We start from the raw sequence: 13,532 nt of genomic DNA, 5'->3' as shown, positions 1-13,532 counted from the left end.
AGCAGAAGGAGGAGGATGGGGACCTGCCCCACCAGATACCAAGAACTTACTGTGAAACCCCAGCAATTAGACAGAGGGGAGGGGAGAACTGACGGGGAGAGAGATGAAGAGACCGTTCCAGTGGATGGCAGAGAGCCTGGAAATCAACTCACGGTATGAAAAAAACTTGCTTCATAACAGAGCAGTAAAGAAAGGAATATGGTAATCAAAAATGGACCTGGGACAACTGGTCAACCAGATCAAAAAGAAAATTAAAAAAAAAAAATTAAAAATTGAGTTCCTACCTCATATCATACAGAGAAATCAACTCTAAGTAGATTAAATATTTAAGTGTTAAAACACCAAACTTCAACGTTTTATTAAAAATGTAGAAAGTTCTTATGACCATTGAGTAAGGAAAAATTTCATAAATAAATAGCAAAATGTGCAAAAATAAAGAGAAAATATTCATAATTTGAATACATAAAAATGCAAAACTTTTGTTCATCATGACATGTCACTAAAAGAGTGAAAAACAAAATACAAAATGAGAGAAGATATTTGAAGCAAACGTAACTAGCAAAGGACTTGTATTTTGAATGCGTGAAGAATCTCTCTGAATTAATACGAAAAAGACCAGGTTGATGGGATACCTGATGTATCTCGACAGGCTGCAAGGAGGTTTAAACAACTGTTAGAAGGTTGGGATTAAATGAGTGATACGTTCATAGAAAACTAAGAAATTGAGGAAAACAATTATAGATTCCATGGAAAACAAAAACTGTTACAGGAAAGGAAAGTATTCTTAGCACATTACATGGCCCAGCAATCCAAGGTGTTCATGTGAACATGACAGTCTAAACACTGAATGCTGATCTAATCAGGTTAGACTAGAACTCCTAGAAGGATGAAATACAGGGGAGGACGGGGGACTGGTGGGGCAGGGCAGTGAATGAGAGCTAAACACTTCTTTTCCATAGTGGGGTTGCAATATACTGCCAACCACCAAAACAGACTAATAAACAGACAAAAACAACAATACGAATACGTTCTTTAGAGATAGAGCCATAAATCCCAAATAATCAGTTAAAAGAGCTGAAAGTGACTTCTCTGGGGAGGAGAACAGAGGATTCCCTTATAGGACCATTTGTCTCTTTTCACAATGAGCACATATAATTTTATAAAAATTAAACTGACTCCCTGACTGACTAATAATAACAAAGAACCAAATTGATAGTCTAAGAATGAAAAAACAAAGCCATCGGAATTAAAAGTTTGAGAGACTGAGGAATAGACACAGCTCCCTCTGGAGTGTTTCGGTCCAACCAGTAAAGCAGGGAAATTGGGATGAGACTGTGCAGAGCAAGGGTCTCCACAGGGAAACTGAGGCCCACTGAGCAGAGCCAGTCACCACCGCCCAGCCCTCTCGTTCTTCTCTGCAGTTTGGCTAACGTCCCAAGAGAAGAGAGGGCAGCCAGTGGTGCCACCTCCTCTCCACCCCTAGAGAGAGACTTGATTTTCAGCATCACCTCCCTGCCGGCCCCACACCAGCAATAACCATGAACATCAATTGCACGTCTGTTGTAAGCACTTCACATGTATTAATGTATTTTATTTCGTTTCATTGTGAGCCTTTCATCCTCACTGTCACATGATGAGGTAAATATTATTACTCTCATAATTAAAACGGAAGTGCTCAGAATTAAGGAACTTGCTTAAAGTCACCCAGCTGGTAAGTGGTGGATTTGGGATTTGAACCAAGGCAGTCTGTCGTCAAAGCTCACAGTCTCAACCATTGTGCTACAACATGTCTTGTTACACAGACACACACACACACACACATACCTCTTACCTGAGGTCTTCAGTGAAATAGCAAGTTTATCTTTGAAAACAAGTTAAGGATCCCTCCTATACCAGAAATGAGAGTAAGCTGAAAGCAGAATGAACTGATAAAACAGAGGGATGCATAATTTTTTTTTGAATTTTATTTATTCTCTACCTCATTTTCAAAGAAGATATGAAGTGGCTTCCAAAAATTTCATATGCAGGAAGCAGATAAAATATGAGTAAAATTTTAAAAAACAGAGTCAAAGAAAGTGAATAAATGAATATGCCAGCTGAAAAATTCAAGAAGTTTGCTGTATCTGAAAATAAAACCCAAACAGGAGCCTCCTGACTACCAAGCCAAATAAAGAAATGCAAGTAATTGTAAAGATTTCATTATAAAATAGGAGAGAATTGATTGAATGTTTATGTGACATACAAGTTAAGTGCATGATAGAGAAGGAAGGGGAGATGGAATAACATGTCATTGTACTCTGAGACACTGTGATTTTGGAGAAACTTACCACTTTTATTTCCCAACCAAGAAAGTAAATTTGGAAAAGTTTCACGTGGGCCCTCTGTCTGCCTCGAAGATATTTGCCTCCTTTCTTAGGCTCACAACATTAAAACCACGATGCAGATTGCTGTCATGTCATTAGAGCCATCCTTAAGGTGAATCAAGCAAGCGCAGGGTAAATAAGGAAAGCAACCAACAGAGAGCCAGGTGAGACTTGAACCCAGGGCTGAAAAAGTGGAATGTGCATGTATTTCCCCTGCTCACAGGCTTGTTGGCATCCCCCTTCCTCTGCTGTGTGGAAGAATTGATCACGCAGATTTTGGAAAGCTGTGGTGTTCTTAAGTCAAGCTGGGATGGAGGCCAGCCGTGGACTGGCAGCCAAGCATGCCAGACGTCGTAGTCAAGAATAGAGTCCTAAGGTGCTCCTGGGATCCTGGTGCTCAGGGAAGATAGCAGCCACAGCCACAGTGATATTTAAGAGAAGAGACGACAGCCAACCAGCGAGAGGTTCATGTACTTGCACCCTTCCTTGTCTCCTTGACCTGAAAGTCTGGGTCTTCTGGGACCCCGTTTTCTGGGAAATTAGTATTGATCCAAAGCATAAGAAGACTTATTACTCAATAGAAATTCAAATAATCCTTTGAAGTTACCAAAATGGTCTTCCCAGATGAGGCTGAGTCCACTCTCAACACAGCCATCACATCTTCCTCCAGCAGCCACCCTATCTCTCTCTGCCACAGCCAAACTTCTTGAAGGAGTTGTCTGCATGTGCTGTCCCTACTTCTTTATCCCCCATCCAATATTCCAGCGAAGTTGCTCTGAGCAGAGTAGCTACTGACCTTCTTGTTACTGAGTGGGCACATCTCAGTTCTTGTCTTGCTTGGTCTCCTTTTAGCAGGAATTATCCTCTCTTTGGAAACACTCATTTCCCTTGGATTCTACAACTCCACTGTCCCCTGACTTTCCTTCTCAGGCTCCTGCCCTGTGCCCTGAGATTTTAGTCCTTCTCCTGCTACATGCAAATCTGGTGCCCTGTGAGCTCTATGAGGGGACGGAAGTTCTGCTTGGTCGCCATTGTTTCTCTCAGTGCCTAGCAAAATGCCAGGCATGTAGGGGGTGATCAATGAATATGTTCGAAGGAATTAATAAATGTGAATTTTGTTCATATTTATTTAGGATTTATATCCTATGACTAAAAAAAAGAATGAGGTGGTTTACAATGTTCAATATATCTAAAAATATAACAAAAATTTTAAAGTGAGAAAGAAATAATGGAAGCCAAATAAAAGTGGAATGAGATAGACACACCAGCTTTCTGGGATGAATTAGTTACTACAGTGGAACATTCGATTTAGTGCTGAGCTTCCTGGTAGGCAAAGCAAAATAAGAAATATATCAAGTTGTTTAGTTCTCATTGGCAAATGAAAGGAAGCATACAAATTGGAATATGGATAGAAGTATTTTGTGGTACTGAACTTTAGTAGGTGTTTTATCATACAGTTACATTTATAAGGAAGGGACATTAGAGAATATACTGGACAGTGTCTTTGATCATCATTTTTCAAAATATATAGATGCTTCTCCAAACTATTCTTTTAGACATCTGGATGATACTAATAGAAGGAGTAGGTAGTCCAAGATGTACCAGAGCTGTCTTAATTAGAAAAGTGGATTGGATTTGGTGGGTACCAGGCACCAGAAGATGCATTCATAATGTGAACTCAAATACCATGGCTCTCTTGCCCTTGTTGGAAAGCCTAAGCAAATGTTGGTGGAGGCCAGGAAGTTCTGGCTATGCTGATTTTCACAGGGAAACCCACACAAACCCTGACTTCGTTTTCCTTCAGAGATTTAACACTGTGGGTTCATAAAAGCCCCAACTTGGAAATAGGGGGCAATCTGTGCTCTAACAGTCAGGCATCTTGGGAGCATGGGATGTCAAAGTCCCAAAGTGAGGCCAGGTAGGATTTCTGCTTGTGCTTTCCTCTCCTACCAGATTTGGCTTAAATCCAAAGAGGCAAGAATGTTCAATAGTGAGTTCCAGAGAGGTAGAAAAAAATCAGTTTGATTATTCTTAACCCCCTCTCAACATCCAAATTAAAAATAGAGTCGAGAGGCAAGATTTGCAGTAAGGATTTTTGGAGAAAGCTGATGGTATGCTGAGGGACCCCAACATCCTTGCAAAGGAGGATAAATCTCCTTCCCTTCACAATAGAGGGGCTTAAGGAGAACTTAATGTGTGTCACCTTCAGTTTGGGAGGCAGTGGATTGGACCAGCCTGGAAAACCTAAATGGACTGGCTAATGGCCTTGATGGTGGAGCGAGGAGAGAGGGCTGGGTTAGTGGGTGTAGAACCAAGGATGCAGGAAGTGAACTATGTATGTTGAGAGAACAAGTGTGGGGACTTGGATGCTGCCCCAATGAGTTAGCTGTGGGGTAAAGGGACCTCAGCTGTGAGATGTCACTGAATTTCCAGTGACCAAGGAAGAACAAGCAGCCACTGGCATCTAGACACTTTAACCTTTGTCCTGGGCCCACAGGTGAGAGAACCCAGGGATGCTGAGGGGGGTCTCCGAAGAAGACTGAAGTGTGAGACCAGCCGCCCCTGAGAAGGCCCACCCTGGAACTTTCCTGCTCCCTTCTCCAGTTCTCCCTTCTCCTCCAGCTGTGTGTGTGTGGGCGTGGGTGTGGGTGTGTGTGTGTGGGAGTGGGGGGCAGGGGGTGTTGGGGAGGAGGGGCTGTCAGTCAGCAGTTTAAGGGAGGAGAAGTGGGGAAGAAGAGAAAGCCAATCACAGCTGCCCTCCCTCCTATGATTGGCCTGAGCTGGGAGCCAGGAGAGGCCTCAACTTCAAATCCAGTTCAGAGATTTTATTATTACACAAAACATTGTTACATAGGATATTATTACATTTTAATTTCTGGACTGAGACTGTATTTTGTGACTTCAATGACCATGGGACTCTTTTTTAGCTAAGAGGGACTAAAAAAGACAGAGGGTCTGCCTGGGTTTCCTTCCAGGGCTGGAGGAAGAGCCCACGGTGCAAGTTTAAAGGGCTCCTGGAAGACGAAACAAAGCTGCCATGTGATACCTGCCCCCAGTCTCCTTGGCACAACGTGGGGACATAAGCAAGCCCAAGCCTGTCCCTGTCCTGGAGCTGGGACGAGGGCAGGGCGGAGAGTCCACCAGGGGCAGGCTTGGGAGCTGAGTGCGTTCAGAGGAGGGGCCCTTCCCTGGGCAGAGGCAGGAAGCCTGGCTCACTCCCTGGCACCAGGAAGTCTGGAGAGTGAGGGTGCTGGTGGAGAGGCTCCCAGCTTTTGGCCCTTGGTGGGAAAGGACAGGGCAGAGCCGGAAGCTCCTCTGAAAATACCTAAGGGTCAAGCCCAGCCACCAGGGCCCCCAAGGTGAAATGCTCCTCCATCAGATGACACGGGTGGAGGGTAGGCCAGATACCCAGGAAAGTGGGCCCAGGTGAGGTACCCTTGTACCCCAGGCTCTGGGAAGGAAGATGACTTTAGAACCAGAATCAAAAGAGAGGTAATTAGAAGCTGCAAGCAGACTGAAAGGAACGTGTAATACCTGCCCTCACGCAGCTGAGAGCGCTTGGAGCACTTTGGAAGAAAGGCGCAGAGAAAATACAGAGTAATATTATTATTTGTCTTAATTATAATTAGAATCTACAAGTTGAGTCTTGAAAGTCATTTATAGCACATCCTTACTTGTTTAGGTCAACTTCCCAGAAAGAGGGGAAAAAATAGACTCGGACATTTTTAATTTAGATGAGAAACAGGTCCAGGTGTCCTACTATCTGGAGCTCCCCTATTTTAAGGATGCCCTTTGGGGTTCAGGTATATTAACGTGCTGGCTAGATCCTGAAAGTTAAACAGGGTAGAAAATAGGCTTGTTTTTAGCTTTGGAGGGCTACAGGCCAACTGGAAGCTTCTAGCACTGTGAAGTAATGCAACTGGTAAAAGAGCTGGTAAATTATCCATGACTCAAGGTGTCTTGAGTGATGGGTCTGCAAAGCAGAGCACTAGGGGAGGATGCTGAACAAATATCTGGGGGAACCCCAATGGTTCTTGATGATTCCAGGGCTTATTGTCCAGGTTAAGGATAATTCAGGCTTGCTGACCTTTTCCCTCTCACCTCCCGCCCCTCTTAGAGGGCAGGAGGTGGCAGAGTAGGGCCGGAGGGAGAAAATGCTACCTGCTTATATAGCCTTCATGGGCAGCTCTGTCTGGTGAAAAAGTTCTTGAGAGCAGGTTAGGGCTGGTGGTTGTGATGAGGTCTCTGCCTCGTGGATTTCAGGCACCCACGCTGCTCCTGTGTCCAGAGCACTTGGAAACCAAACAATCCAGAAAGGGCTGTGATTGGCAGAGCCACTGAAACCAGAGCTGTGTAGACATGACGAAGAGAGTCATGCCACTGCGTGGTGCAGCTAGGTTTGCAGGCTTTGTGACTGATGAAGACAAGTGTTGCCTAACAGTTTATGAAAAATCGGTTAAAAAAATATGTGTGCCCATGTCATTGTGGATGAGAACTTAATGGCTATGCGGTCAGGGATTCTTGTGCTTCTGTTCCACCTCCTTTTCCCAAAACTAGGGCCCCAGCTCCCGTGGCTACCAGGGCCTGTTCATGCTCAGCCCTGCCTCATCTCGTACTCTGAACTCATTTCTTGATCCTCTTTCCCTTCTCCATCCAGTTCCCACATTCCAAACTTACCCATCCTTAGTCTCTTCCTGAGGGTCTCTGAAAGTTTGAAAATCAGTAGTGTTGGGTTAACGTACCCCTTTTTCTGGGTAACATTTTATTCTGCTTTGTGGAGCCGTGCCTTCACCTAGAAGGACACTGATGGGAGCGTTTGTGGCATCGTGTAGCCCAGTGGTGGGGGGAAGCTGGGTGTGGGGCATCGCTCAGCAGCACCACACACCCCCAAATCTGCAAAGTCTTGGAGCACCAAGATATTTTTCCCCAATATTGCTCTGAGTTTTTTGGCTACTCTCCTTGCTCAGGTAAATTTCCCTCTTTCTAAGTTTCTAATCCCTAGGTTTGTCATGACTCACATTTAAAACAAACAAATTTTACTCTTTCCCCCTAAGTGTTATAGTAGTTTTTCCCTGGGTGGGAAGAAACTTGGAGTCCCTTCCAAAAACTCTGGAAAAGGAAACTCTGATCTTTCCAACGATCACTCTGTGTTTTTCACTCCCAGGAGTGGTTGGCTGAAGTAAAGAGCATTTTGTTATGCCTTCTGGGTAAGTTTGTGTGAAAATTCACAATGTCAAGAGAACATGGTTATTAGGAGCAAACTGTACAACCCCTGATGTCTTCCTCTGCGGGCTCCAGCCACGGCGGTCACAGCCAAGCGCCAGCTCTTGGTGCTAAAAACGGGCACGGTTTGGTCTCTGCCAGCAGTGAGGACTGCAGTGTGAATGTGTGAAGTCTTGCTCCAAACTGGCTAGACCCACATTTGTAAATGTCATCTCTTGGGCTCCTGTTTTATCTGAGAATCCAGATTTCACCAGCGACACTGAGACAAGCTGATGACGCCACACAAGTTCTGAATGCTGCAGGGAGAAGCTCTTTTGAGGCCCTTTTCAATGCAACTTACATGCTTCTCCTTTGTGAGCCCTTTTAGGACAAGGTTAAACCCTCAAATCACTCTATAAACCTGACAAAAGGAAAACCAAATTCAGTACTTTTTACAAGCTGTGCAATTCCATCTTCTCCTTTACAACACTTGATGTAACTGCTAACGTAATGGAAAATTTAAAAACCCTCTTCTTGCGTTCTACCAATGCAGGTAATATGGGTTCATTATCCACTAAAATACAGAACTGAAAGCGCATTCTGTACTTAAAATACAGATTTTTATATAACCAGATGACCATCCTGGCTCTCCTCCTTTAAGAATGAATGTCATAATACAGAAAGTATTTTTGATCATGCAAAGTCAGTATCAAATAAACCTCAAATTCTTAATTCTAATATAAGAGATGCTACCTCAAAATGGCAGAAATTGTGTCCTTCCAGAATCATTAGATATTTTACTTGGGTAGGGTTTGCAATAAAAGAGTTAAGCTGGCAGTTAAGCAGGTCCCTAAGTGTTTATTAACTTAAGAGAGGACGTAGAGAAATCTACTGCATGTACAATCTTCAATCAGATAGCCTGCTATGTTTTAAAATGAGCCTCATCAAGGTTTATACTCAATAGAATTACCATACATGCATATTTAAATGAAATAGTTTTCCCACTAAATGCAAGATTTAGAGAATGTGTGTTGTTATTTTGGCAGACAATGAATGACAAAATGAGTGAGCTACACTTTCAGTATAAAGTTAAAGTTGGAATTGAAAAATGACCATTTATTGTTCGACTTCCAATAAATTCTCGTTTGCCTGGAATCCAAACTGCTAGAAATGCCAAACAACCGAAATGCTTTGGAAACATTCCGCTTTTATGGTTTGTATGATGTGACTAGGAACTAAGTTGATAAGAGTCACGTGTAACCAACAAAAACAAAAACTTCTAGGCTACACTTTAATAGCTGTGTAGTTTCACCCCAGGATATTCGCCGTATCTGAGGTTATAGTCCTCTGCACTAGATTTTGTGCTCATGGGAGGGCCCTGGATGGTTCTGAAGGGTTGTGTGCACCCAAGGCCCAAGTACAACACCCACAGAGCCAAGAGGCGGAAAGTGGTAGTGGTGATGTGTGCGGACTCTGATGGCAGTTGGCCTGGGTTCAAATCCCCGCCAGACCACTTACTTGTGTGACTTCGGGCCAATTATTGATCTTCTTTAGCTTCAGTTTGCTTACCTGTTACAATGCAAAAACGTTGCAACGTTGAATTGTTGTGAAGAATATATAGAATATTGAGTGCTTAGCACAGTACTAGCACATAGAAGGCACTCAATAAACATCAATGATTATTATTCCCATGTGTTCTTTTCCCAATGCATCCAACCTTCAGCCTATGCCTTAACTGATTAAAGATGTGATAGGACCATATTTAGTAGAGTTACCATAGAAACGCCTGTCACCTTTCTGTTGCCCCAGGTGTAGCTCCTAAAATTCCATCACATGAGCAAGTGTAAACAGAGTATATTTGGATGTTGAGCACAGTGTTACTATTAGCAGTAACAACAGCAAACACCTTTCTGCGAGTGTTGCATGCTCTGCCTCAGGAGCCAGTTGAGATATGGGGCTCTGGCCCATCTCAAACCCAGAATTCCCAAGCTCCTGCTTCCTCTGTCTCCAACTACCAGGTTCACCATTCCAACTTGGCCTCTGACCAATTCAGATTTTCTCACTCCTCCTAGATTGTGTACTCTAGATTTAAGAGGAGCAGATCTCCTTTAATCCAGGCCAATGCAGGGAAAGCACGAAGGAAACATTTGTTTCTCTTCCCAGCTTGGCTGTCAGGTCTTTGGGAGCTGGCCAGGAGGAGAGATGGAGCCATGGGGAACTGCAAAGCCAAGTGTCAGCTGCCTGGATATCACAGCCTATAAGCCTTCTGGGGTGACTCTTTTCTCTAACTTCAAGCAGAATGGCAGGATCCCTCATCCCACATCTGATGGAAGACAGCATGTCCCTCCCCACAATGTCTCAGGGGCTCTCTAGGAGCTTATTCATCTCTTAGTTACCTCTTGCTCAGATTTCTTGCTCCCACTGCACTCTGGAGCTAACCTTGTGTCTTGCCTCCTAGGTCTGCTGTGTTTTGCACACTGCTTTGTCCCATGCTGGATGCTGCCCTAATTCCTTCATTTTCTCCAAAGCACCACCAGCACGGGGCTATGGTGTGCAGCAGTGTTCGGAGCAATGAAGGGATTACAGCACAGCATAGCACAGGAACAACAGACGTCATTGTTATGAAAGCCCATCATTTATCATGGCCTTGGCAAATTTCCTGCTGGCCGTATCATCTGGTAGGCCCATCTTGATGCCATTTTCTCAGGTCCCTTCTTCTCCCCTCTCCAGGACCCTCTTACCTCTCTAGGGGCCAGTCCTCCTCCAGATTCCACTTTCTTTCTTACGAACAGCATCCGGCTCTCCATCCCTCATTCCCCACTAAACTCAGGTCTACCTTTGTAGATCTACCAGCTCACCAAGGTGCTTTGCTAAGTAGAGGCCCCTTACTCTGGGGGTCTGCCTTTAAGCTGCATAAAGACCTGACAGAAGCTCTGAAATATCATGATTAAAATCATAAACAGGACATTTGTTCCCCACAGTCTCTGTAAGAGAGAGGAGGGCAGTATATTGGTTACGATGGGTTGTAGGTATGGTTCAATGCCAGAGATCCAAATGAACAGTGGCTTAAAAGAAATGGAATTTTAGTTTCTGTCACACATAGATGTCTGAGCTGGAATTAGGGAAATACTACCTGAAGTCAACCTCAGGGATGCAGGTTCCTTTTATCTTATTCCTCTGCTATCCCTAAGGTGTTGGCTTCATCACCTGGTTCCAGATGGTGCATGGCTGCATTCCTGCCCAAGCCAGCAAGAAGGCATAGAAGGCGACAGGGAGGGCATGCCTCTTCCCTTTAGGCCATAACCTGGAAGCGGCCTACGTCCCGTCCCTCACATCTATTGGCCAAAACTTAATCACATGCCTGCAAGAGAAGCTGTGAAACATAGTCTTTATTTCAGGGTGACCATGTGCCCAGCTAAAAATTGGGGCTACACAGTTCAATAGCAACAGTCAGTAGCCACGTGTGGCTGGTTACATTTAAATGAATTAAAATTAAATAGAATTTCAAATTCAGTTCTTCAGATGGCTTAGCCACATTTCAGGTGCTCAGTAGCCATATGTGGCTCATGGCAATTGTATTGGACGGTGCAGATAGAGAAAATTTTCATCATCACAGAAAGTTCTACTGGCCAGTGCTGCTGTAGAAGGAAAAGTGAATACTGGGGCACACTCAACAGTCATTGTCACAGGCAATATAAAGATTTATTCTGCCCCTTCCAAGAGTAAGTCCCTTGGGGCTGGGGACTTTTTCCAGCCCTACTGTGTGACTCTGCACTGTAGTTGCCCCTCCTTTGAGAGTGCCCTGCAGTTGTTCATCAGGCATAGGTAAAGGATCTAACACATGCCTGGCACATCCCAGGCAGTCACCAAATATTAGCTCCCTCTCCCTGTGGCCCCTACCCCACCCCCATGCACAGTCCCAGTCCCCCTCCCCTTTATGGAACTCAGTTACAGAATCCCGTGTTACCTTCCCGAGGGGGAGACATCAGTAATCCCCCCATCACAGAAGAGGAACTGAGGAGACTTGGCCTTCCCAAGGTGAGGGAGGGAGCATATGCCAGGCTGGGGATTCCAGTTCTCTCTCCCTCAGCTCGTTAGGTGTCTGCTTCGATGCAGTGGGAAGGCTGACAGTGACAGATGACCACCTTCTCATTCCTTTTTAAGAATGCATGGGAAGAAAATAATCAGTTATGCTTGCAGAAGAAAAGAAGGTCATTCTCTCTAACTAACCCAGCCCTCAGCCTGCAAGTACCTTAGTCTTGGACAGTGTTTGCTGTGGACCTCACGGACCACCTGAGAACCCATGCCAGATCCTTATTCTGAAGAACCATTGGACCCTGAGAGCTGGATCTCTTGGTCTCCTTGATCCTTGGCTTCTGGGTGCCCTGTGGCCTGAGATCTTTTCTCTCTCTCTCGACCAGGAATTTACATGTTGTGACGTTCCAGAACCCCTGGATGGTGAAAGGTGGGGGTGGTAAGAGAAGAGAATAAAGTGAGGGAGGAGACCAAGAGTGTGTAAGAGTTTCAGCGTTATTCCCTCAAGTCAAACATCCATATTTGGACTCAGAGGGAAGGGAGAAAGCGTGAAGCTGCTAATTCTTAAACTTTGTGGAATTACATATCCATCTGAGAATTTAAGACTGTGTCCTCAGAAAAATGCATGTATACACCAAAATACACAAACATCTTAGAAAGTCCATGCATCTATTTAATTAAATTATGTTACCATTTGGCTTGGAGTCCCAAATGGTCACTGTGGTTTCTTAAAGTTTTATGAGAGAATATTATCAGGCTGAAAGAAGTCCTCTGAGGCCCTAAGCTCGTTAAAGGCCAGGCTTAAGAGAGAGGCCAGTCATAAACTTGATGTCACAGCATGAAGGTTCCATTTTGATTTCTTTGTTTCTGGGAACATGAGGAACTCCTTCACCAGGATTACACCCCAGGGACAAAGGCAGTCACATCCACCAAGGCTGAGAAAATACCAGAAGGTTCAGCCAAGAGCAAAATTAGCCAGATTAGAAGATAGGAAAATGAAAATGCATGAGAAATGAAAATGCATGAGGCCCAACTGCCCAAACTTTCAAACGAGAAAATAAAATTCCTGACTTGAAAGCTCCTTGGGGAGGAGAGTTCTTTGCTATGTTATGGGAACAAAAGGTTATTGCGTGGTAGATGTTTTCTCATTAAGTGTGGGTTGATGAGGGGCTTCCCGAGGCCTCTTGGCTCAAGTGCAGGCAGCGAAGCATGAGTGAGGAGTGCAGTGAAGCGCGGAGGAGGCCAAAAATGCAGTGACTGCATTATGATGTGTGCTGTGTCACCTGCGACTGCTGTCAATGACACTTTTAGCTCTTCTTGCTTTACCCAGAACTGCAACTACTGGGGCAGCTGGTCTTCATAGCTCTGTCCCCTTAAATAAATGGTTCTCACCCCTGGCTGCACATTAGAATCACCTGGAGAACTTTAAAACTACTTCTGCCTGATCGCCACCATTTGACTGGTCTGGAGGGAGATCCAGGGGTCCCTTGAAATAAAAGCTCTCCAGGCAATCTAATGCACACTTAGGGCAGAGAAACACTTCTTTATAAAGTGTTGCTAGAAACTATTGCAGATATTCTGAGGATCTGTAGAGAACAGAGACACTTAATAATCAGAGAAAAGCTAAAAGTACGGTTCTTTTAACAAATGTGACTTCCTTAGAGTTAGGAAAACTGCATTGTCAAAGAAAGTTGACCAGGAAAATGGGTTTGTAGGTCTGACATTCATCCTCCTTTCATACATTAAATAACAGAATCCAATCAGCTCCAGTAATGAAACTGAACTTCTGTTAAATACTTAATAAGATGAGATTTTTCCAGAGAGAATTAATCAAGAATGAGTTTAATACAATTCCAATTAGGTGTGGGTTAAATAATAATACACTACATAAAAATTCAAACCAAACAGAGATATGGAAGACTGTAGGAGTCC

At 44.2% G+C, this 13,532-nt stretch overlaps 1 long non-coding RNA gene across 2 annotated transcripts in view; it reads left to right on the top strand.

Moving 5' to 3' along the window:
- Nucleotides 1-13,532, top strand: part of LOC139075544 (uncharacterized) — a 69,054-nt gene that overhangs the window by 42,740 nt on the left and 12,782 nt on the right. The gene's annotated exons all lie outside the window — the stretch shown is intronic.

Source organism: Equus przewalskii, chromosome 14 (genome assembly GCF_037783145.1).
Source record: "Equus przewalskii isolate Varuska chromosome 14, EquPr2, whole genome shotgun sequence".
NCBI classification, from domain to species: domain Eukaryota; kingdom Metazoa; phylum Chordata; class Mammalia; order Perissodactyla; family Equidae; genus Equus; species Equus przewalskii.
This window is presented reverse-complemented; position numbering and strand designations above follow the sequence as displayed.